The sequence below is a fragment of the Stomoxys calcitrans genome, chromosome 4, assembly GCF_963082655.1.
Source record: "Stomoxys calcitrans chromosome 4, idStoCalc2.1, whole genome shotgun sequence".
In the NCBI taxonomy this organism is placed as follows: domain Eukaryota; kingdom Metazoa; phylum Arthropoda; class Insecta; order Diptera; family Muscidae; genus Stomoxys; species Stomoxys calcitrans.
Window position 1 is genome coordinate 153543339 of NC_081555.1, and position 27586 is coordinate 153570924.

General features: G+C 37.3%; 1 long non-coding RNA gene across 1 annotated transcript in view; it reads left to right on the forward strand.

The window, feature by feature from the left end:
- Positions 1-27586, forward strand: part of LOC131997145 (uncharacterized) — a 125560-nt gene that overhangs the window by 58370 nt on the left and 39604 nt on the right. Inside the window, exon 2 of the long non-coding RNA XR_009398088.1 lies at positions 11821-11875. This is a non-coding gene — a long non-coding RNA (uncharacterized LOC131997145). The remainder of the gene's footprint in view (positions 1-11820; positions 11876-27586) is intronic.

Sequence of the window (27586 nt, forward strand, 5' to 3'; positions counted from 1 at the left end):
CTTAATCTGGACCGATTTTTATGAAATTTTGTACTCGCATTGAGTATTTGAAGAAAACAATTTATGTAAAATTTTGTAAAGATCGGACCAAAATTGTGGCTGCTACAGCCCTAAAAATCCAAATCGGATGAAAGATATATTTGGGAGGTATATCTAAATCTGAACCGATTTTTATGAAGTTTCGCACACATATGAGGACGTCAAATAAAACACCCAATGTCAAATTTTGTAAAGATCGGACAAAAATTGTGGCTTCTACAGCCTTAAAAGTCCATATCGGATGAAAGATATATATGGAAGCTATATCTAAATCTGAACCGATTTTGTTCAAAATCAATAGCCTTACTCTAATTTTGAGAAATGTCAGATCTCGGAGATGGGCGAAGCGATATTAGCGAAATTTTGTGTGCTCTCTTATAGTAACCTAAGATAAAAATGTGATATCCAAATTTCGGATGGGGTACCTAGGGGGGCGCCCCACCCCCAAAACCTACCAAATATATATATTGATCAATCACATCAATATGGGGCTCAAATGAAAGGTATTTAAGATTAGAAAACGTATCTGATATCCAAATGTCGGACCAAGTGTTTGGTCCCCCAAAACACCCCTAAATCGGACATATTTACCCACCATGGCAATATTGAACTCAAATCTCAAATCTCCATCTATTTACCCTGGTTGCCCAGGGTAGTAATTAATGTAGTCTTATGATAATTTTGTTCCATACAGGTAAAAGAAGGCACATCGGAGCGAGCCCGGTTCAGCTTGTTTTTTTATCCTCCTTTCTCAGACGGCTACAAGTTTTGTAAAAGATTCCTACTGTTCGACAAAATGTTTGTGATAGAGAGTCCACCTTTTTCAGGCAGCCACAAGTTTTGTAAAAGATTCCTACTGTCAGACAAAATTTTTGTAGGGAAAACTCTAGAGAGACAGAGAATCCCCCTTTTATACATGGCTGCCAGCATTGAACATGATTCCCACTGTCCCCAACTACTATTGGTCAAAAGTGTTAAATTCGACAAAAATTTTTAGAAAAATAGTATTAGACCAAATTTTGTGTACAAATTAACACCTAAAAAAATATTTCCATAAAATTAATCAAAAAAAAAAATTTTTTTTTTTAAATCTGACAAAATTTTGTAAAAATTTTAATTTTCTTTAGAAATTTCTATAAAAATAAAACAAAACAAATATTTTTTGTAGGTATTAGATATTGACAAATTTTGATGATTTTTTTTTAATATTTGTAGAATTATTTAAAGACATTCCTTTAAAAATCAACTTTTGTCAATTTGAAGTAACGTAAAATTTTTTCATTTGATGATTTTTTTTAATATTTGTAGAATTATTTAAAGACATTCCTTTAAAAATCAACTTTTGTCAATTTGAAGTAACGTAAAATTTTTTCATTTTTCCATTTTCCCATACATTTCCCTTAAACATATCGCTTCGCATGGTTTTCTGTATTTTGCTCAAGTGCAAGTTCTGCAAACGACTTCCTCCATCGACGTAAATTCAACTCTTCGACAGCGAAAACATCACATAAAACCGAAGTTTATCTCTAGAACTCATAAATACTACAAGAGGATGATGAAGGAGAAGAAAAATAACAAAAAAAAAATCCACTCTAAAGACAAGCAGAAATAAAAACAAAAACGAAAGAACCAAACCAACAAAAAAAACGTAAACAATACAATTTTCTGTATTTGAACTTTTAAGCGCTATCGCCGCTAACCATGAGTAACACAACACAATCATGGCGGCAGCGTCAGCGTTGGAGGCAGAGAAAAATAAAGAAAAACATGCTTTGGCGCCAAATGCAACATTTACAATGAAAAATTCGTGCAGATTTATTGCAACTGATTAAAAAGAACGATGAACGACGACGCTCGACCATTCTTTGCTGGGAAGTGCGGGGGGCAATTCCCTCAGATAGGGAGTAGTGTATGGGGAAGTTGCTGCGATGTGGCACCAGCAAAAACCAGACCAGTTCGTCTGACGTCTTCTGACACTTTGAGAACAATAATGTATAGAAATGTAAAGAACCGCAAAAGAGAATTTCATATCATACATGAGATTAGAACTAAAGGCAATGGAGGGAAAAAATCTAATTAAAAAAAATGCACACACATGTGCAGCAACAGCAGTAGTAGTGGGTTTGAGCTTGCTCTCCCCTTTGGCTGCATGTGAGCTGTATGCAATGCACAGATGAAATAATGATAACTATTACAAGGGCATATTGATGTAAAATGATTTATTAAAAACTAATGGAATGGAGTCAAAATGGATTCATGTTGCAACTGATACTGTTCATTAATTGTGAATTAGATTTGTAGTATCAAGATTGTGAAGGTGATTGAAGGTGGTGATAATTGTGGGAAAAAATTCCTACTGTCCCCATCTACTATTAGAGAACAAAAAGGAATTTTAAAATTTTGGACAAAGGTGTTGATGAAGAAACATGGCGTATCAGAAATCGCGATCCACCATGCCAGTTAAAGTGTTTTAACAAGAGAACACTCTTGCCTAACTTTAATAAGTTTTTTGCTATGATATTCTTCGAATAGAAAGCATTGAATATGATCTCGAGCTGGAATATGTTCGAAAAATCACTTAAAACTAAATTTTGAAAAATCTTTTCTTTAACTTATATTCCAAAAAAATGTATGAAAATTTAATTTATAGCAAATTTTGTCCAGAAAAATAGCAAGAAAAATCATTTCGACCCTATTTTCCGTGAAATATATTCATACTGCACTTCCAAATCCATTTAATTTGAGCCCCATATTGCCATGGCCGGTAAATATGAACCGTTTGGAGGGTGTTTTGGGGCTGGGGTGGCTACCGGCACTTTGCACTGAAAATAGATATTAAATTCGTTCTTTATTCCCTACGGAAAGGAAGTTCAGTTTAGGGGGTGCTTTAGGGCGTACCCCGCTGGGTACTTGGACCCAAATTTTAATACCATATTCGTATTCTACTCTCCAATACCTTTCATTTGACACCTATATTTTCCCGATCGGTCCACTTTCGATTTTGGGTTGGGTTTTTGGCATAAGGGGGAGCGCCCGTCCCCCTTCCGATACCGAAAAATTATATGGCCTTTGTTTCCTTCTAGAGCAACCTACACAATATGAGAAAATTTCAAGAAAATCAATTCTGCCGTTTTACAGTCTATACGGAACAAACAAACCGAGTCTCATATATCCGTGATTGGCTAATGTGCCCATTTATGGCGTTTTTGTGGGGGTAGGGTGACCCCCTATACTTTGACTTGAATTTGTATGCCAGATTCATTACCTACTCCCGCATACTTTTCTTTTGATACCCATATTGTCCTTATCGGCCCACTTTTGATTTTGGGTGGTGTTTTTGGGGTAACGGTGGAGGGTCCGCCCCCTTCCGTTATCAAGTGGCGCAAGAAGTCAAGATCCATGAACGGTTTATATGTCAGCTATATCAGGATATGGACCTATTGAAACCAAACTTAACACAAATGTTGGAAGTCATAACAAAATACTTTGTGAAAAGTTTCAGTCAAATCGGATAAGAATTGCGCCCTCTAGAAGCTCAAGAATTCAAGTCCCCAGATCGGTTTATATGACAGCTATATCAGGTTATGGAGCGAGTTGAGTCATACTTAACACAGTTGTTGGAAGTCATAGCGAAACATGTCGTGCAAAATTTCATACAAATCGGATAAGAATTGCGCCCTCTAGTGGCTCAAGAAGTCAAGATCCAAGATCGGTTTATATGGCAGCTATATCAGGATATGGAGCGAGTTGAGTCATACTTGACACAGTTGTTGGATATCAGTCCAAAATTTCATTCCAATCGGATAAGAATTGCGCCCTCTAGAGGCTCAAGAAATCAAGACCCAAGATCGGTTTATATGGTGGCTATATCAGGTTATGGATCGATTTGAACCATACTTGGCACAGTTGTTGGATATCATAACAAAACACGTCGTGCAAAATTTCATTCCAAACGGATAGGAATTGGGCCCTCTAGAGGCTCAAGAACTCAAGACCCAAGATCGGTTTATATGGCGGCAATATTAAAATATGGACCTATGGGACCCATTTACAATTCCAAACGACCTACACTAATAGGAAGTATTTGTGCAGAATTTCAAGCAGCTAGCTTTACTCCTTCGAATGTTAGCGTACTTTCGACAGGCAGTCGGGCAGACCTACGGACATGGCTAGATCGATATAAAATGTCACGACGATCAAGAATATGTGTACTTTATGGGGTCTTAGACGAATATTTCGAGGTGTTAGTATACCCCCATCCTATGTTGGAGGGTATAGAAATCAATTTGTGTTTGTTTCGTATAGGCTGAAAAACGGCTGAACAGATTACCTTGAAATTTTCACAGATTGTGTCTGTTTGGTCTGAAAGGAAACATAGGCTATATAATTTTTTGATTTCGTAAGGGGGGCGGACCCTCCCCCTTACCCCAAAAGTTTTACCCAAGAACAAAAGTGTACCTATCAGGACAATATGGATATCAAATGAAAGGTATTCAGGAGTAGAGTATGAATTTCATATTAAAAATTGGGTCCAAGTATTTGGGGGGCCGTCCCAAACCTAAAACCCCCTAAAATAGGTTTTTTGGAGGAGCATGACAATATGATACTCAAATGGAAAGTATTCGGGAGTAGATTACGAATTTGGTTAGAAAGAAAGAATTGGCTTTATAATTTGTTTATGGAGGATGGGGGCGGACCCTCCCCCGTTACCCCGAAAACACCACCCAAAATCAAAAGTGGGCCGATAAGGACAATATGGATATCAAATGAAAGGTAATGACGAGTAGAATACGAATGTGGTATTTAAAATTGCGTCCAAATAACCAGGAAATCGCCCTAACCCCAAAACTTCTATAGGCAGCCAAATTGAACGTCCATTTATATATGGGGTTCAAATGAAGGGTATTTGGGAGTAGATAACGAATATGGCATACAAAATCAGGTCGAAGTATAGGGAGTCATCCCATCCCCCAAAACCCCCGAATGGGCATTTTAGCCAATCACGACTATATGGGACTCGGTTTGTATTGACTTGAAAACGTCATTTCAATATGGGGATCAAATGAAAGGTATTCGGGAATGGATTACGAATCTGGCGTACAAAATTAGGTCGAAGTATAGGGTGTCATCCCATCCCTCAAAACCCTCAAAATGGGCATTTTAGCCAATCACGACTATATGGGACTCGGTTTGTTTGTTTGTTCCGTATTCGCTCGAAAACGTCAGAACCGATATTCTCAGCATTTTCACAGATTGTGTAGGTTGGTCTGTAAAGAAACATAGGCTATATAATTTTTCGATATCGGAAGGGGAGCGCATCCTCCCCCTTATCTCAAAAACACCACCCAAAATCAAAACTGGACCGATCGGAACAATATGGGTATCAAATGAAAGGTATTGGAGAGTAGAATACGAATATGGTCCTAAAATTTGAGTCAAGTACTCATCGGGCCGCTCTAACACCAAAACTTCCCCAAACAGACTTATTGGACGTTCATGTCAATCAAGTCAATGCAAACAAAGGCATTCGGGAGTTGATTACGAAAATGGCAAAAAAATTAAGCCCATGCAATGGGTGGTTTTTCCACCCCAAATGGGCATTTTTAGCCCACCATGTCTATATGGGACTCAAATGAAAGCAATTTGGGAGTTGATTAGAAAAATGACATTAAAATTTGTTGTAAGGTACCTAGCCTAGGTACCTAGGCTTATACTCCCTAAAATACCTCAAATAGGTTATTTGACCCATCATGACAATATGGGGACTCAAATGAAAGCTATTTGAGAGTAGAAAAGGTTTTAGGGCCAAGTGTTTGTGAATAAACCCTGAAGCACCCCAACAGAACTTATTTCCCGAACATATCAATATGGGTCTCAAATGAAAGGTTTTTGCGAGTAAAGAAATAACTTTACTTTAGAACTAAGTTGCGTAGTGCCAGCCCCAGGCCCAAAACGCCCTCGCATCCGTACATATTTATCGACCATGGCAATTTTGGACTTAAATGAAAGGTATTTGAGAGTAAAGCACAAATTTGACATATGCGAAATGTCTGAGGTACCATCCCTACTCCAAAAGGAACCCCCCACAAATGGACATATAGACCCATCACGACAATTTAGGGCTTAAATAAAATAAACTTTGGTAATATGGGGCTCATATAAAAAGTATTTGAGAGTATAGCACGAGCCCTATATTTACTTTAGGGGCCAAGTGTCTGGGTGGACACCTCACTCCCAAAATAACTCCAAACCGGAAATGTTTACCCACTACAATTAAGGAGTCCAAAGAAAAGTTTAAGGGAGTAGAATAGACTTCTGCGTTTTAATGATACGAATTCGATATCCACATTCGGGGCGAAATGTTCCCATCTTAAAACTCTACCAAAACAGGACTTTCGACCTTAGCAATAAAATGTATAGGAGCGTTAAAGAGGGCGCTGCGGAGCGGGCCCGATTCGATTTCTATAAAATGAAGAATTTTGAAAAAATGACTTATGGTCGTTCCATAAAGAGTTGACCGGAACATAAAAAGGTAACTTAGAGAATGCAAAGAAGTGTAATTGATAAGGAAGTTGTATTTGTAAAAGAAGGCGCACCGGAATGGGTCGGGTTTTGCTAGTTTATATACCCTACCCCACCACTGTGGTGGGGGTGTAGGAAGATTGGACAACTTATTTGTTGTCCAATTATCACGAAATGTTGCACATATCACTTTTTTGACCAAAGGACGGACGCTATTGATTTTGGTAAAAATCGGTTCAGATTTAGATATAGCTCCCATATATATGTATCGCCCGATTTGCACTAAAATGGCCGTATGTACCACAATTTTCAACCGATCTGCACAGAATTTGGCATAGATTGTTTTGTTACTGATCTTAACATATATGCTAGATTTCATCAAAATCGGTTCAGATTTAGATATAGCTCCCGTATATATGTATCGCCCGATTTGCACTTAAATGGCCATAGTTACTACAATTTTCCACCGATCTGCACAAAATTTGGCATAGATTGTTTTTTTCCTGATCTTAATATATATGCGAGATTTCATCAAAATCGGTTCAGATTTAGATATAACTCCTTTGTATATGTATCACCCGATTTGCACTTAAATGACCGCTGTAGCTAAAATTTTCAACAGATCTGCACAAAATTTGCCATGAACTGTTTTGTTACTGATCTTAACATATATGCTAGATTTAATCAAAATCGATTCAGATTTAGATATAGCTCCCGTATATATGTATCGCCCGATTTGCACTTAAATGGCCGTAGTCGCAACAATTTTCAACCGATCTGCACAAAATTAAGCACGAGTGGTTTGACTGTGACTGATTTTAATATATTTGCATGATTCCATCAAAATCGGTTCAGATTAAGATATAGCTCCCATATATATGTATCGCCCGATTTGCACTTAAATGGCCGTATGTAGCGACAATTTTCAACCGATCTGCACAAAATTTGGCATACATTGTTTTGTTACTGATCTTAACATATGTGCAAGATTCCATCAAAATCTGTTCAGATTTGAATATAGCTGCCATATATATGTATCACCCGATTTGCACTTAAATGACCGCTGTAGCTAAAATTTTCAACCGATCTGCACAAAATTTGGCATAGATTGTTTTGTTACTGATCTTAACATATACGCGAGATTTCATTAAAATCGGTTCAGATTTAGATATAGCTCCCGTATGTATGTATCGCCCGATTTGCACTTAAATGGCCGTATGTACTACAATTTTCAACTGATCTGCACAAAATTTAGCATAGATTGTTTTGTGGCTGGCCTTAACACATGTGCGAGATTTCATCGAAATCGGTTCAGATTTAGATATAGCTCCCATATATATGTATCGTCCGATTTGCACTTAAATGCCCATAGTAGCAACCGATCTGCACAAAATTTGGCATAGATTGTTTTGTTACTGATCTTAACATATATGCTAGATTTCATCAAAATCGGTTCAGATTTAGATATAGCTCCCGTATATATGTATCGCCCGATTTGCACTTAAATGGCCGTAGTCGCAACAATTTTCAACCGATCTGCACAAAATTAAGCACGAGTGGTTTTGTGACTGATTTTAATATATTTGCAAGATTCCATCAAAATCGGTTCAGATTAAGATATAGCTCCCATATATATGTATCGCCCGATTTGCACTTAAATGGCCGTATGTAGCGACAATTTTCAACCGATCTGCACAAAATTTGGCATACATTGTTTTGTTACTGATCTTAACATATATGCGAGATTTCATCAAAAAATTTTTTTTTAAAGAAATTTAATTTTTTTTTTTAATTTTCGTTATTTGTTCTAATCTTCAATTCTCTACAAAATTCCAATTTTCCAATACTTTTCTGTTAATTTGCAATTGTTAGTTCTGTATCCTCTCTTAAAATTTTTTACAGTGTACTTAAATCATCAATAGATAGCTTAAATAAGCATTAACATTTAAACATCAGAAATACCCAATAGCATCACTAAGCAACCTTTGGCAAACACCGAACGAACGAAATCCGTCAATGTTACAAGTATGGATGCATGGTGCTAGGGAAAGATAGAAGAAAAAACAAAACATCACATGCTGGTGCTATAGAGCTCTCAAATAAATTACGCTTGCGTAAATTCCCACCATCAAATGGCAGCTGGTGCAGTGTCTGCTGCAACGGCAACGGCAACAGCAAAAGCGATAGCGACATCACGACATTGCAGTGAGTCAATCCTTGCCCGTCTGTCCATCTATCCATTGAATGGCGCGAATCCGTCAAGTCCGTGACACAAGCAAACATCTTGACGGATTAATATTAGAAGATACACTCAAATGATGATGTTGTTGTTATTGCTTGTATTGCCAAAGAAACAACAAACAAACCATACCATAGACATTCATCCATCTATACACCCATCCATCCAACCATCTATCTATACACCCATCCATCCATCCGCCGTCTATGAAGTGAATCTTGGTGTTCTTGTTATTTTTTTGTTAATAGCATAGTTGACTATGAATTTAATTTAAAAGAAGCAAAAACAGAGCAGAGAAACAAAAACAATACCAACACAGAAAGTGTAAATTTAAAGGGAATCTTCGAGAAGAGCCACTTGTTAACTTTACAACTATTGGTCTACATTTCTCTGTGTATTATATTAGATCTGTTACAATGACCTGGGCAAGATGGATGGGTATAAAAATGTTGGTTCATATATATTTTCATATAAATAAACACTCACACATAGATAGAAATGTATATGGAAATCAAAAATGACATACCTTAGATGGCCATTGGTGTGAAGGGATATTTTCCAATATGTTGAGGCTGCGAAGAGCTGAAACAAAACCAAAGAGGGTTAGAAATTAGTATTTTTTCATTCAAAATAATATAAGACCAGCCGGACCGGGCCCGCTCCGCTGCGCCTTATATAACTCTCTAATATCTTTTTAGGGTGGGTACACTTCGCCCTGAATGCGGATTCGTGCCATTGTAGCCTATGACGCTGAAAGCGTTTGAATCCTAGCGAGAACATCGGACAAAGCTGTGTTTATACCCTTTTAATGTTTGGGACATTTGCGAGGTACGATGCCATGTATGGTAATTTAAAAAAATCTCCGCAAAGAGGTGTCGCACTGCGGGACGCCGTTCGAACTCGGCTATAAAGAAAGGTCCGTTATCATTGAGTTTAAACTTGAATTGGAAAGCACTGTGAAATGTGCCTCTTCTCGGTTTCTGGCGATAATGTTCTTTCTTAGGGTAATGTTCTCATTAGGGGAGGGATGGTACCTCAGAAATTTCGACTCAAATATGGATATCAAATTCGTGCTGTACTTCCAAATCCCTTTAATTTGAGCCCCACATTTGGAGGGTGTTTTATGGCTGGGGCGGCCACCGACACTTTGCACTGAAATTAGATATCAAATTCGTTCTTTATTCCCAACGAAAATGAAGTTCAGTTTAGGGGGTGCTTTAGGGCGTACCCCAAAAAAACACTTGGCTCTAAAATTGGATCAAATTGTTTTCTACTCTCAAATACCTTTTATTTGAGTCCCATATTGTCATAATGGGTCACCCATTATCGTTAGAAGGAAATGCGCCACCTAGACATGAAGGCAAATTTTAAAGTCATATTCGTAATCTAATCGCTAATACCTTTCATTTGAGTCACATATAGCCTTGGTCTAGCCTATCATACCCATTTGGGGTATTTGGGGGTGGGAGACATCCCCTTACTTGGACCTAATGTTTTATGCCATATTTCGTAATCTATACTGCCTGTTTAGAGGAGTTTTGAGGTTGGGGGACCCGCTGGGTACTTGGACCCAAATTTTAAAACCATATTCGTTTTTTTGGTCTCCAATACCTTTCATTTGATACCCTTATTGTGCTCATCGTACCACTTTCGGATATGGGTGGCGTTTTTGAAGTAAGGGGGAGGGTCCGCCTCCACCCGATATCTAAAAATTATACAGCCAATGTTTCCTTCCAGACAAACGTACACAATCTATGAAAATTTTAAGATTCAAAATCTACTCATTTGAGCCCCATATTGAAATGAATGCCCAATGTATGTCTGTTTGGGGGGTTTTTGTGTTGGGGCGGCCCTATGGGTACATAGACTAAAATTTTAATACCATATTCTTAGTCTACTTTCCAATACCTTTCATTTAATACCCATATTATGCCAATCGGTCCACTTTTGATTTCGGGTGGTGTTTTTGGCACAAGGGGGAGGGTCCGTCACCCTTCCTTATAGACTGATTTCTCGATTTTAAGTATTGGGTCCATAAAAGGTGCATTTATTGACCGATTTCGCCGTAATGTGGGACAGTGGGTTGTGTAAGGCTGTTCGACAATTTTCTGCAATTTGGCCTAGATCGCTCCAGTTTTGGATATAGCTGCCATATAGACCGATCTCTTGATTTTTTTGGTTTTGGGCCCATAAAAGGCGCATTTATTGTCCGATTTTGCCGAAATTTGGGACAGTGAGTTGTGTTAGATCCTTAGACATCCCTCTTCATTTTGGCCCAGATCGGTCCAGATTTGGATATAGCTGCCACATATACCGATCTCTCGATTTAAGGTTTTGGGCTCATATAATGCCTATTTATTGTCCGATTTCGCCGAAATTTTGGAAAGTAAGTTGTGTTACGCTCTTCACCATCTTTCTGCAATTTGGGCTAGATCTGTCCGTATTTGGTTATAGCTGCCATATAGACCGATCTCTTGATTTAAGGTTTTTGGCCCATAAAAAGCGCATTTATTGTCCTATTTCGCCGAAATTTGGGACAGTGAGTTGTGTTGGGCTCCTCGACATATATTTGCAATTTGGCGTCGATTGGTTAAAATTTGGATATACATGCCATATAGACCGACCTCTCGATTTAACTTCTTGGGTCCATAATAGACGCATTTATAATCCGATTTCGCTGAGATTTGACTCAATGACTTATGTTAGGTTTTCACATATGGTTCACATAGGTCTATATTTGGATATAGCTTCCAAAAAGACCAATTTTTTGTCCTGCAATTTATTTGAATTTGGTCCAAAACGGACTAATTTTGATATGGCTGCTATGGGGGCATAAATTATGCATTTTTAACCGGATTGTGTAGAAAAGTGGTTTACACATATACCCCTGCTGGTGGGTATACAATGTTCGGACCGGCCTAACTTAACCCCTTTTCACTTATTTTTTTAAATACTTTTTTATCTTAAAAATGTTTAAAGGAAATATTTTTACTAATATTATAATCTCTCTTTTTTTGCAGGTCCAGTCCCAAATATTGTATTAAAAATAAATAAAATCTTAGAATATTTCGAACGGTAAGGGTAAAATAAAACTCTTAATTTACCATTTTATTCAAAAATTGGTTTCCGCTATATTCTATTTTCGATTTAAAAAGTTTTTTTTAATATCTTTAAAATTTGATCAAAAGAGAAAATTTCGACAAAATATTTTTTCACAAATTTTAATATTTTTTTTTTTCACTGAAAATGGAAGGAGCTTTCCTTTTCCTTTTTCAAAAAAAATCTTCTATCATTGAGCTCGTCTCGAAAGAGAAACAAACAAAAATTTTAAAATTTAATGTTCTTCACCCTAACAAGCAAAAACCTTAAAAATGAAGAAATTCGGCAGAGCCCGGCCGGGATTCGAAACTGGGCACACGAAGCAATCATGTGTACCATGGAAGTCGTGTAATTGTCGCAGAAAAAAAAATCTGTCGTTACACGAAAACACATGCATTGGGAAAAAGTACAGCTAATAGACAGGGTTGTCGAGCGTGCTTTATGTGGTAATTGTATCATAGAGGCGTTTTTGTAGCATACCAACGCACGGCCCTTGAAGCCATCATATCTTATATGGGTGAAAAGTCTTCTAACCAAAGACGAAACGCGTTCCATGGTGATTGGTGTGTGTTGCTATCTTTGGCTTTCCTTTTCCATTTTCAAAGAAAATCTCCGATCATTGAGCTCGTCTCGAAAGAGAAACAAACTTCTTCGCCCTAACAGGCAAAAAACTTGAAAATGGAAAAAAATCTTTTTCATGGAATTTTTTTTCAAAATTAGACTTGCACAGAAAATTGCTTTAAACTCTATTTTTTTTAGAAAATTTCATTGAAATTATAGTTTGGTTGACAATTTGTTGAAAATTTAATTGTACAGAAAGGTTGTGTCGAGACATGATATTTATGGAAAACTGTACCAAAAATGGATTTTCTAGATATTTTTGAGAAATGTTTTTTGTCATATGCCTTTTTTCAAAATTTTTCATTTTTTTCGATTTTTCGTTTTTTTTTCCATTTTTTTTTTGATTTTTTGCAATAATTTAAAATTTTTTAAAAAATTTTTTTTTTTTAAGATTTTAAAATTTAATTTTCCTCATAATTATCACAAAACTATTTAAAACTGCCTGTTGTGTTCGTGCAACTTCAAACTCTACCTAACTATTGTTATTGCATTGGCCGAGGCTTACCAAAGTTTAAAGATTTTCATTCTGTGTTTAAAAGTAGCTTCAAAGTACCAACCACATGCAGCAATTCATAGAACACGAGTTGCCCATGAAACAAAAACCTGCGACCACAGTTGGTTCCATTCGCAGTCAACTGTGCTCAGTGTGGCTGTGTGCTAATGCAATTGCAGTTGTCGCCGCCGCCGTCGCTGCCGCTGCTGCTTATTCCTGAGAAATTGCAAATATATTTAAGAGGCAAAAATCAAATAAACAAACAAACCGGGGAGCTGCAAACAACAACAACAACAATTGTCGTTCAAAGACTATTTTCTCATGGTTTGAGAGTCTTAGAAATATTATTATAGCCACTATTTGTGTAAATATTGTCGTTGTCGTAGTCCCTCTGTCTGTCTTTGTCATCATTTTCCACAACAACTCCATCGATGTTGCTGTTAGTTTGGCTATCGGTAAGATAAAGTTTTGTTGCTGCAACTTTTTTTCTTACTAACTACACTAAGAGAAATAATGGGGAGAAAATCTAAGATATCTTAAGGCCAAAACAATAAATAATTGGGAAATTTTCTCGATTAGCTCTCAAGAAGGTTTGTAAAAAGATTTTTCAGAACAAATTTTGTTTAATGTTTATGCTGGGGAGTAAATTTTTTCACCGTATACTACATAAGCGATTGTTGCCTTTGTCACTGACCCTTGGTACGTATGTAGTATTGTTGAGCACTTCATTTGTACACCATCCTTAAGTAGCAGCAACAAGAACACAACAACATTGCCCCTAGTAGAAGTTAAAGTAACTTAAACTTCACACAGTATATAACAAAAGTTTTGCTGTTTGTTGTTCTTGCTTGGCGTTGGTTTTTTTTTGCTACCGCTGCCGCCAATCATTAGCACTTCCCCATTGAGTGCGGCTGTATTTATTTACTTTGGCCCATGAATCGCCCACTTGTGTAAACATATGACGCGAAAATTATGACGAAATGAGGCGATAAACAATCTGTGACATCTCCGCTTGGATGGTCGCATTGATTTCGGCTGAAAGCCTTGACAGACTTCCTCAAAAAAGATGTGCTGCTTTGTTTGTAGCAAATGAAGCATTTCACTGTCACAAAAATCACCCTCCCTCCCAGTGTATTTTGCCTTACATCTCTTATGTTATGAGCTAAGCAAGAAAAAAATTTTTTTTCCAAAGGAAAGGAATTTTTCCTTGACTTAGATCCAAGAAAGATTTTGGCAGTTGGACATAGAAATTTTAAATAATAACAAAATACATCAACCATATCGAATATCCACAAAAAAAAATCTAGAAAAACATAAAAAGGTGAAAAAGTTACAACAAAATAAATAAAATTATGACATTTTGCATAAAAATTGAAAACATTGGCAAGATTCCCGCTGAAATGAAATTTTGACAAAATTTTATATAAAAAAAAATCCCTATAGAAATGAAATTTAAAAATAATTTCCCATAGCATTGAAATTTGGAAAAATTTTCCTTTAGCAATGAAATTTTGATAAAATTTCCCATAGCAATGAAATTTATGCAAAATTTCCAATAACAATGAGATTTGGAAAAAATTTCCTAAAGAAATGAAATTTATGCAAAATTTCCCATAACAATGACAAAATTTCCTTTGGTAATGACATTTTGACAAAATTTCCTTTAGTAATGAAATTTTGACAAAATTTCCTATAGAAATAAAATTATGACAAAATTTTCTATAGTAATGAAATGTTGACCTAATTTCCTATAGAAATGCAATTTTGACACAATTTTCTGAAGATGTGAAATTTCCACGTTTTGCGCAAACATTTTTTCCGGTCCTGAAATTATTCCTAAAATTGGATATTGTCCGGTACCAAAGCCTTAAATCGAAGAATGGTCTATACGGCAGCAATATCCAAATCTGAACCGATCTGAGCCAAATTGAAGAAGTATGTTGAAGAGTGTACCACAACTCACTGCCTCAAATTTCGGCGACATCGGACAATAAATGCGCCTTTTTTGGGCCCAAAACCTTAAATCGAGAGATCAGTCTATATGGCAGCTATATTCAAATCTGGACCGATCTAGACCAAATTGCAAAAACATATCGGGGCGCCTTACACAAATTACTGTTCCAAATTTCGGCGACATCGGACAATAAATGCGCCTTTTTTGGGCCCAAAACCTTAAATCGAGAGATCGGTCTATATGGCAGCTATATTCAACTCTGAACCAATCTGAGCCAAATTGCAAAAACATGTCGAGGGGCCTTACACAAATGGCCATTCCAAATTGCGGCGAAATCGGACAATAATACGCTTTTGATGGGCCCAAAACCTTAAATCGAGAGATCGGTCTATATGTCAGCTGTATCCAAATCTAAACCGATCTGAATCAAATTGAAGAAGGATGTCGAGGGGTCTCTTACAACTCACTATCCCAAATTTCGGCCACATCGGACAATAAATGCGCCTTTTTTGGGTCCAAAATCTTAAATCGAGAGATCGGTGTATATGGCAGCTATATTCAAATCTGGACCGATCTAGACCAAATTGAAGAAGAATGTCGAAGACCCTAATACAACTCACTGTCCCAAATTTTGGCAAAATGGGACAATAAATGCGCCTTTTATGGTTCCAAGATCTTAAATCGAGAGATCGGTCTATATGGCAGCTATATCCAATTCTTTACCGATTTGGGCCAAATTGAAGAAGGATATCGAAGGTCCGAACACAACTTACTGTCCCAAATTTAAGCAAAATTGGATAATAATTGTGACTTTTATGGGCCTAAGACACTATATCGGCGGATCGGTCTATATGCCAGCTATATCCAAATCTGAACCGATCTGTGTCGAATTGAAGAAGAATGTCGAAGACCCTAATACAACTCACTGTCCCAAATTTTGGCAACATCGGACAATATATGCGCCTTTTATAGACCCAAAACCTTAAATCGAGAGATTGGTCTATATGGCAGCTATATTCAAATCTCTCATATATAAGTTCATCCGATTTGCGGTAATAATGCAATAAAATAGTCATTTGTTAACCGATTCTCCCTACATTTGGCATGAGGGATTTTCTTATGCCTCTCGATATTTCTGGTAAATTTCATAGAAATCGGTTCAGATTCAGATATAGCTCCCATATATATGTTCGTCCGATTTTGAGTAATACAGCAATAAAATGGTCATTTGTTAACCGATTTTCTCGAAATTTAGCAGGAAGAATTTGCTTATGACTCTCGATATCTCTGGTGAATTTCATAGAAATCGGTACAGATTCAGATATAGCTCCCATATATATGTTCGTCCGATTTGCAATAATACAGCAATAAAATGGTCATTTGTTAACCGATTTCCTCGAAATTTTTGCAGGAAGAATATGCTTATGACTCTCGATATCTCTGGTAAATTTCATAGAAATCCGTTCAGATTTAGATATAGCTCCCATATATATGTTCGTCCGATTTGGAGTAATACAACAATAAAATGGTCATTTGTTAACCAATTTTCTCGAAATTCGCCAGGAAGAATTTGCTTATGACTTTCGATATTACTGGTAAATTTCATTAAAATCGGTTCAGATTTAGATATAGCTCCCATATATATGTTCGTCCGATTTGCGGTAATAATGCAATAAAATAGTCATTTGTTAACCAATTCTCTCGAAATTCGGCAGGGAGGATTTTCTTATGACTCTCGATATTTCTGGTAAATTTCATAGAAATCGGTTCAGATTCAGATATAGCTCCCATATATATGTTCGTCCAATTTTCAATAATACGGCAATAAAATGGTCATTTGTACACCGATTTTCTCGAAATTTAGCAGGAAAAATTTGCTTATGACTCTCGATATCTCTGATAAATTTCATAGAAATCGGCTCACATTTAGATATAGCTCACATATATATGTTCGTCCGATTTGCAGTAATACAGCAATTAAATGGTAATTTGTTATCCAATTCTCTCGAAATTCGGCAGGGAGGATTTTCTTATGACTCTCGATATTTCTGTTAAATTTCATAGAAATCGGTTCAGATTCAGATATAGCTCCCATATATATGTTCGTCCGATTTGCGGTAATAATGCAATAAAATAGTCATTTGTTAACCAATTCTCTCGAAATTCGGCAGGAAGGATTTTCTTATGACTCTCGATATTATAGGTGAATTTCATTGAAATCGGTTCAGATTGAGATATAGCTCTCATATATATATATATATATATCGCCGATTTTCACTACTAGACCCACTGCAAGCGCACTTATTGACCAATCTTCCTGAAATTTTGTACAACGCTTTCCTCAACGAATTCCACAATATCCATAAAGTTTGGTCGAAATCGTTTCAGATTTAGATATAGCTCCTATGTATTGAGTTGCCCAAAAAGTTATTGCGGATTTTTCATATAGTCGGCGTTGACAAATTTTTTCACAGCTTGTGACTCTGTAATTGCATTCTTTCTTCTGTCAGTTATCAGCTGCTACTTTTAGCTAGCTTTAGAAAAAAAGTGTTAAAAAGTATATTTGATTAAAGTTCATTCTAAGTTTTATTAAAAATGCATTTACTCTCTTTTAAAAAATCCGCAATTACTTTTTGGGCAACCCAATATTTGTTCGTCAGATTTTGGCGAGCATTCAGAATTGGATGTAGTCCTCCCTTTTGTGTTTATAGGGTAGGTTTAGCGTATTATAAAGTCGGCACCGCCCGACTTTTGCCTTTCCTTACTGGTTTTTTATATATTTTTTCGAAAAAAAGACCTTGCAGGTATTCATTTTTTTGTTGCTACCAACACAACTTATGCAACAATGTGTTAACTTTTGCATTTTGTTTTTGTCTTGAACAATGCATTTTATTAATATTTATTTAAATATTAACGATATATTAACGAATCTCCCCCGTGTCAGTTTAAAAATGCTATAAAAAACAACAGCCACAACAAAAACGAGGCAAAAAGGCCATTAAAACCCTTCATGTGTAGTGTGAAAAATCCATGCAGGCGCCAGGGTCTTTTGCACTCTCGTGCCACAACGATGAGTTTAACTTGGAAATGAGTTGATTGCATAAAACCTCATCGCCGCAACAGACAGCAGCAGCAGCAGATACTGTTAAAAAAAAAACATTTTAATAAAAATGAGAAAAACAATCAATATTTTAATTTGATATGATGATACACCAAACCACAATAACATGTGTTTAAACATACATAAAAGTTCATATGTCGCTTGGCTTTGTGTATGTTTGAGTGTCTTGTGTATATTTTGCTTATATTTGATTTTTTGACACTTGTATAGGTTTTGACGTTAGGGGCACCAGCCAATGGCATTTAATTAATGTTTGATAATTAATAAAAAAAAAAAAACTCAGGGAAGACTGCAAAGGCGTATCACAACACGAAGATAATTACAGAGGGTGGGGATTTTCAAACCTCTTTTTGAGGTATCAAATATTTATTAGCATATTTTTATAGTTTTTGTCTTTGTCGAAACTTGATGCTACGTCCCTGCCTTCTTAACTATTTAACCTTTTTCCGCTTGCATGCCTGTCTGTCTCTGCGTTTGTCTGTCTTTATGTGGCTATTTAGTTAATTATTATGGTGTCTATTATTGTCTACTGTTTCGTTTTTTTTTTTTTGCTTTTGTTTACCGTTTTACAGTTTTTTTTCCAGCTCTAGGCAGTAGATCCGCTGCACATGTGTATAATAAATTATCTTTCGATACTAAACGAAAAACCTGTCAAGTTTATTATATAAAAAATCACGTTTTACGCTTGCCTCATCTATATGTCATCTAATAATGACAATTTTAAGTTTACATTTTAATTTAAAACTAACAAAAAAAAAACCAGATGCAGTTAAGGTAGGTTAACATAATAGAGTTGCCGAAGTTTATAATTTGAGTTGCTTTGGTATGATAATAGGAAAATCTGATATGTTTTAAGCCATAAGCTAATTTGGTTTTTTTGCTACCAAAAGAACCCAACAAACTGCTTCATCGCATCAATGAACGCGTTTCCTTAGTGTGTTTTCATTATTTCAAAGAAAACTTTCATTAATACAAAGAATTTGTTCATAAATGCAAGGAAAAGTCTGATTACTGTAAATTTCATCTTCTCATAGTTTCATAAAATGAATGAATTCCGTATTCATTGTTGGAAAGAAAAAAATTTTTTCTAAAATTAGAGTAAATAATGTGAACATTTTAATGATGGTACGATTATATACTGTTATGCATCTGAAAGCAGTATAGAACAAGTAAAAGCGTGCTAAGTTCGGCCGGGCCGAATCTTATATACCCTCCACCATGGATCGCATATGTCGAGTTCTTTTCCCGGCATCTCTTCTTAGGCAAAAAAAGGATATAAGAAAAGATTTGCTCTGCTATTAGAGCGATATCAAGATATGGTCCGCTTTGGACCACAATTAAATTATATGTTGGAGACCTGTGTAAAATATCAGCCAATTCGAATAAGAATTGCGCCCTTTGTGGGCTCAAGAAGTAAAATAGAGAGATCGATTTATATGGGAGCTATATCAGGTTATAAACCGATTCAGACCATAATAAACACGTATGTTAATGGTCATGAGAGAATCCGTCGTACAAAATTTCAGGCAAATCGGATAATAATTGCGACCTCTAGAGGCTCAAGAAGTCAAGACCCAAGATCGGTTTATATGACAGCTATATCAGGTTATGAACCGATTTGAACCATACTTGGCACAGTTGTTGGATATCGCAACAAAACACGTCGTGCAAAATTTCATTCCAATCGGATAAGAATTGCGCACTCTAGAGGCTCAAGAAGTCAAGACCCAAGATCGGTTTATATGGCAGCTGTATCAGGTTATGGACCGATTTGAACCATACTTGGCACAGTTTTTGGATGTCATAAAAAAACACGTCGTGCAAAATTTCATTCCAATCGGATAAGAATTGCGCACTCTAGAGGCTCAAGAAGTCAAGACCCAAGATCGGTTTATATGGCAGTTGTATCAGGTTATGGACCGATTTGAACCATACTTGGCACAGTTGTTGGATGTCATAAAAAAACACGTCGTGCAAAATTTCATTCCAATCGGATAAGAATTGCGCACTCTAGAGGCTCAAGAAGTCAAGACCCAAGATCGGTTTATATGGCAGCTATATCAAAACATGGACCGATATGGCCCATTTACAATACCAACCGACCTACACTAATAAGAAGTATTTGTGCAAAATTTCAAGCGCCTAGCTTAACTCCTTCGGAAGTTAGCGTGCTTTCGACAGACAGACGGACGGACATGATTAGATCGACATAAAATTTCACGACGATCAAGAATATATATACTTTATGGGGTCTCAGACGAATATTTCGAGTAGTTACAAACAGAATGACGAAATTAGTATACCCCCCATCTTATGGTGGAGGGTATAATAAATTAACAAAAACAAGTAAAAGCGTGCTAAGTTTGGCCACGCCGAATCTTGGGAACCCAACACCATGGATACCGTTAAAAAGGTACCTTTATTAACTGAGTTTGTATTTTGAATTATTTCGGTCTCAAGAAATCATATCGGTACTTAGGGGGGGGGCCTATATCACCATATTGACCGATTCGGATAAAACTTGGCACTGATGTTGTAAGTCATAAGATAGGGTTTTAGAACAAAGTTCAGCCAAATCAGGTGAAAATTTAGGCTTCTAAGGGCTGAAAAAGTAAAATCCGGGGATCGGTTTATATAGGGGGGCTATATCTGTTTATTGGCCGATTCTGGTAATACTTGTTATGGATGGTGGAAGTCATAACTCAAATTTTTGTACCAAAGTTCAGCTAATTTAGGCTTCGATGGGCTGAAAAAGTAAAATCCGGGGATCTATCTATATAGGGGCTATATCTGTTTATTGACCGATTCGGATCATACTTGGCATGGATGATGTTTTAAATTTCAGCTAATTTGGATGAAAATCGGTTTATATGGGAGCTATGTCTGTTTATAGACCGATTTGGATCATATTTGGAACGGATCCTGAAAGTCATATCTGAAGTCTTGATTTCAATTTCAGCCAATTCGGATGAAAATAAAGGCTCAAGAAATCAAATCCGGGGATCGGTTTATATGGGAGCTTTATCTGTTTATAGATCGATTCAAATCATATATAGCATGGAAGTAGAAAGTCATAACTCAAGTTCTTGTTTCAAATTTCAGCCAATTTGGATGAAAATGAAAGCTTCTAAGGGCTCAAGAAATCAAATCCGGGGATCGGTTTATATGGAGGCTATATCTGTTTATAGATCGATTCCAATCAACTTAGTATAGAAGTAGAAAGTCATAACTCAAGTCCTTGTTTCAAATATCAGCCAATTTGGATGAAAATTAAGGCTTCTAAAGGCTCAAGAAATCAAATCCGTGGATCGGTTTATATGGGGGCTATATTTGTTAAAAGACTGATGCGGATCATTCTTGGCATGGATGTTGTAAGTCATATTTTAAGTCGTTGTTCGAAATTTTAGCCAAATCGGATGAAAATTTAGGGCTCAAGAAGTCAAATCCGTGGATCGGTTGATACGGGGGCTATATCTATTTAAAGACCTATGCGATCATACGTGGCATATATGTTGGAAGTCATAATTGAAGTCTTGTTCAAAATTTCAGTCAAATCGGATGAAAATTCTGGCTTCCATGGACTCAAGAAGTCAAATCGGGACATTGGTTTATATGGGAGCTATATCGAAATCTGAACCGATTTAGCCCATTTGCAATTGCTTACGACCTACATTAATATAAAGTATCTGTGCAAGGTTTCGAGCGGCTAGCTTTACGCGTTCGACCGCTATCGTGATTTCGCCAGACGGTAGACAGGACCTCAGTCACTTTTGGCGAAGTAACCGTGACTGATCCGAAGACATGCGCCAGGTTGTTCAACCGTCAATTTATTGTGCATCCCGAGAGTGATAGGGCAAGAGAGTGAGAGCCATTCGCCATATCCGTGGTCTCTGAGCCGATGGACAGCCATCATAATTTACCGTGAGCGAAGTACGAATGTCCATGGCGCCAAATCATCCAAGGCGTTGGGCCCTGACGGAATCTTCACATTGAATTAACTCCAGGTGAATCTGGATTCACCTGGAGTTGAGTACCTTACTACCTTCCTCAACCTGTCTTTAAGACTTTTATTGTTCCCCATGTCTGGAAAATGGGCAGAGTGATCCCGCTACTGAAGCCTGGTAAGGACCCGAGTTTGGGGGAATCTTTCAGACCGATCTCCCTTCTCTCACCAGTAGCAAAAATGCTTAAGGCATTACTCCTGCCGAGCCTCGTAGGAGAATTTCCATTCGCCGAGCATCACCATGAATTTCGAAGACTGAATAGCACAACAACTGCTTTGCATACTATCACCGCACACATTTGCCGTGGCTTCAATCAGCCCAGGCCATGTGATAGAATCGCCCTCGTGCCACTGAATCTATCGAAGGCATTCGACACGGTCAGCCATGCCAAACTATTGGGTTGCCCAAAAAATAATTGCGGATTTTTTAAAAGAAAGTAAATGCATTTTTAATAAAACTTAGAATGAACGCCGACTATATGAAAAATCCGCATTTACTTTTTGGGCAACCCAATATTTAAGGACATCGCCAACACGTCCCTCCAGTCAGGCCTGAAACGCTGGGTCGCGAATTATCTGTGTGGTCGCCAGTCATTTCTGTTATTTAGGGATAAGAAGTCGAAGCACCGTAGAGAGAAACAGGGAGTTCTCCAAGGTGGGGTGATATCTCCGGCACTGTTTAACCTCTACCTAACGTCCATTCCATTCCCTCCAGACGGCATAGAGATCGTATCATACGTGGACGATTGTACGATAATTGTATCGGGACCCCACCCATTGTTGACATCTGCGATAGGTTGAACGTGTACCTCAAGGAACTTTTTCACTTCAAGAAATCTGAAGATATCTGCCACCATATAGACCGATCGGCCGATTTTGGGTCTTAGACCCATAAAAGCCACATTTATTATCTGATTTTGATGAAATTTGGAACAGTGAGTTGTGTTAGGCTCTTCGATATCCTTCTTCAATTTGGCCCAGATCGGTCCAGATTTGGATATAGCTGCCATATAGACCGATCCGCCGATTTAGGGTCTTAGACCCATAAAAGCCACATTTATTGTCGGATTTTGCTGAAATTTGCGACCGTGAGTAGTGTTAGGCCCTTCGACATCCTTCTTCAATTTGGCCCCGATCGGTCCAGATTTGAATATAGCTGTCATATAGACCGATTTCTCGATTTAAGGTTTTGGGCTTTTAAAAGGCGCATTTATTGTCTGATATCGCTGAAATTTGAGACCGTGAGTAAAGTTAATTCCCTTAACATACTTCTGCTATATGGCACAGATCGGTCCAGATTTGGATATAGCTGCCATATAGACCGATATCTCTCTTTTTAGGTTTTGGGGCGATAAAAGGCGAATTTTTCATCCGATGTCGCTGAAATTTGAGAAAGTGAGTTGTGTTGGGGTCTTCGACATCCTTCTTTAATTTGGTCCCGATCGGTCCAGATTTGAATATAGCTGTTATATGGACCGATCTCTCGGTTTTAGGTTTTGGGGCCATAAAAGCCACATTTATTATCCGATTTTGCTGAAATTTGGGACAGTGAGTTGTGTTAGGCCCTTCAACATTTTTCTTCAATTTGGTACTGATCGGTTCAGATTTAGATATAGCTGCCATATAGACCGATCCGCCGATTTAGGGTCTTAGACCCATAAAAGCCACATTTATTATCGGATTTTGCTGAAATTTGCGACAGTGAGTCGTGTTAGGCCCTTCGACATCCTTCTTCAATTTGGCCCCGATCGGTCCAGATTTGAATATAGCTGTCATATAGACCGATTTCTCGATTTAAGGTTTTCGGCATATAAAAGGCGCATTTATTGTCTGATATCGCTGAAATTTGAGACCGTGAGTAAAGTTAAGTCCCTTGACATACTTCTGCAATATGGCACAGATCGGTACAGATTTGGATATAGCTGCCATATAGACCTATCTCTCGGTTTTAGGTTTTGGGGCGATAAAAGGCGAATTTTTCATCTGATGTTGCTGAAATTTGAGAAAGTGAGTTGCGATGGGGTCTTTGACATCCTTCTTCAATTTGGTCCCGATGGGTCCAGTTTTGAATATAGCTGTCATATAGACCGATTTCTCGATTTTAAGTTTTGGACCCATCAAAGGCGCATTTATTGTCCGATTTGGCCCAAATTTGGTACAGTGAGTTGTGTTAAGCCCTTTGACATACTTCTGCAATATGGCACAGATCGGTCCAGATTTGGATATAGCTGCCATATAGACCGATTTCTCGATTTAAGGTTTTGGGCTTATAAAAGGCGCATTTATTGTCCGATATCGCTGAAATTTGGGACAGTGAGTTGTGTTAGGCCCTTCAAAATTTTTCTTCAATTTGGTACTGATCGGTTCAGATTTAGATATAGCTGCCATATAGACCGATCTCTCGCTTTTAGATTTTGGGGTCATAAAAAGCGCATTTATCGTCCGATGTCGCTGAAATTGGAGACAGTGAGTTGTGTTAGGCCCTTCAACATTTTTCTTCAATTTGATACTGATCGGTTCAGATTTAGATATAGCTGCCACATAGACCGATCCTCCGATTTAGGGACTTTGGCCCATAAAAGCCACATTTATTATCGGATTTTGCTGAAATTTGGGACAGTGAGTCGTCCTTCGACATCTTTTGTCAATTTGACCCAGATCGGTTCAGATTTGGATATAGCTGCCATATAGACCGATAGCTCGATTTCAAGTCTTGGTGCATTTAAATTCCGATTTCCCTGAAATTTGACAAAGTGACTTTTCGACATCCGTGTCGTATATGGTTTAGATCGATTTATTTTTAGATATAGCTACTGTACTTATTAGTATTTGCTGCAAATCGGAACATATTTCGATATAACTGCTATGAGACATAAGGTATGCAATTTGCACCAGATTTTGACTAAAGGTGTTTGTCATATATACCCGAGGTGGTGGGTATCCAAAGTTCGGCCCGGCCGAACTTAATGCCTTTTTACTTGTTATAAAAATAAAATTTAATTGTTTCCCCTTATCTATCATCATTTAGGCTGATTTAGGCACCACACATAAAAATGCATCAAGGAAAATTTTACGAAACGTGTCTAATTTCATAAACACATTAAATGTTTAATGACTTTTGATTGGCGGTTTGGCAATAAAACTCATTAGCTCATTTGATGGGGGGGGGGGGGGGGGGGGGGGAAATAAAAATCAAATGATCATCATTCAATCACTCTCACTTCCTTACAAAGCGGCCACCAACCACCTCAGCCCAACCACAAGGCATGCTTTTTTAATGGCAGTCCTCATGAGGGCCAATAAATAATTTCCTTACAGCTAAGAGAAAAAAATTAACTTTATATGCATATGCATTATTTAATATTTAAATGTTAATATGCATTCAAAAAATTGAATATGAGAAGAAGAAGAAGAAAAACAAAAAAAATTAAGCATGCAGTAAAATAATGAATGGAGCCGAGTTGGATTGGAACGCTGCAATGTGGTTAATGGCAGTGGGATTGCTGGTTGTTGCTTTAAAGCCATTTATAAAATCTCACGTCATTTTCGAAAAAAAAAGCTAAAATGAAATAAAAACACAAACTTGCAATAATCAATTGCTGAGGGTTACTACTGCCAGCCATTCACAATTGGCGTCGTCTGGGTGCTGTTTATGGTGGCTTGACTTAAAAATAAGTTGAGGTTCTGAAATATGCACCAGAGAAGTTCATTCTCAAAGAAAAATTCGCCACCATAAAGACAAGAAATAATGCAGAATCAAAACACTGAAAGACTACCAGAAGTAATGAAAATCTACAGAAGTATTGAGAGCTGAATTTTTTTTCCTTGCCTTTGGGATTGCCATACAAGTGATTTCCAAAAGCTAAAGATTAAGCCAAAACCAAAGACAAGTCTGAACATTAAAATATTAAATTCTTAACAGAAACTAAATGAGGTTTGGTGTAGCAAGTTGTATGCTTGGTTTTTTTTTACAAATCTTTAAGGTCATTAGCATTAATGTACGAGTCTGATGTTTTGGTTTTAACGTTTTTTATAGTTTTTGCCACGAAACATAAATTTTTTTGGTTATTTGCACCATTAGTGCGAAACTAAAACACATAAAAGTGCGTTTCTTTTCAATGAACTTTATGTTATATACCCTTCAGCAAGTATCGAACTCAGCTCGGAAGATTGTTCTCAAATAAGGAGATGGGATTATAATAATATTAGACAATCCCATCCTATTAAGTATAACTTTTTGTTTGCAAATAGAGAAACGCATACATTCTATCTTTTAATACCCACCATCGACGGATGGGGGTATATTCATTTTGTCATTCCGTTTGCAACACATGGAAATATCCATTTCCGACCCTATAAAGTATATATATTCTTGATCAGAGTAAAAATCTAAGACGATCTAGACATGTCCGTTCGTCTGTCTGTTGAAATCACGCTACAGTCTTCAAAAATAGAGATCTTGAGCTGAAACTTTGCACAGATTCTTTTTTTGTCCATAAACAGGTTAAGTTCGAAGATGGGCTATATCGGACTATATCTTGATATAGCCCCCATATAGACCGATCTTACAATTTAGGGTCTTAGGCCAATAAAAGCCACATTTATTATCCGATTTTGCTGAACTTTGCGGCAGTGAGTTGTCTTAGGCCCTTCGACATCCTCCATCAATATGGCTCAGATCGGTCCAGATTTGGATATAGCTGCCATATAGACCGATCCTCCGATTTAGGGTCACAGGCCCCTAAAACCCACATTTATTATCCGATTTTGCTGAAATTTGGCACAGTGTGTTGTCTTAGGCCCTTCGACATCCTCCATCAATATGGCTCAGATCGGTTCAGATTTGGATATAGCTGCCATATAGACCGATCCTCAAATTTAGGGTCTAAGGCCCATAAAAGCCACTTTTATTATCCGATTTTACTGAAATTTGGGGCAGTGAGTTGTGTTAGACCCCTCAACGTCCGTCGTCAATTTGGCTTAGATCGGTCCAGATTTGGATATAGCTGCCATATAGACCGATCTCTCGGTTTTAGGTTTTGGGGCCATAAAAAGCGCTTTTATTGTCCGATTTTACTGAAATTTGGGACAGTGAGTTGTGTTAGACCTCTCAACGTCCGTCGTCAATTTGGCTTAGATCGGTCCAGATTTGGATATAGCTGCCATATAGACCGATCTCTCGGTTTTAGGTTTTGGGGCCATAAAAAGCGCATTTATTGTCCGATGTTGCCGAAATTTCGGACAAAGATTTAAGTTAAGCCCCTCCACATATTTCTGCAATTTGGTCTAGATCGATCAAGATTTGCACATAGCTGCCATATAGACCGATCTCTCGATTTAAAGTCTTGGCCCCATAAAAGGCGTTCTATATGGCTCCTATAACCTAATCTGGATCGATCTGGACCAAATTAAGCAAGAATATAGTAATCATCCTATTTGATAATAACTCCACTACTATATCCGTAGTAAAGTCTTAATAGGGGCTTGTCTCGATC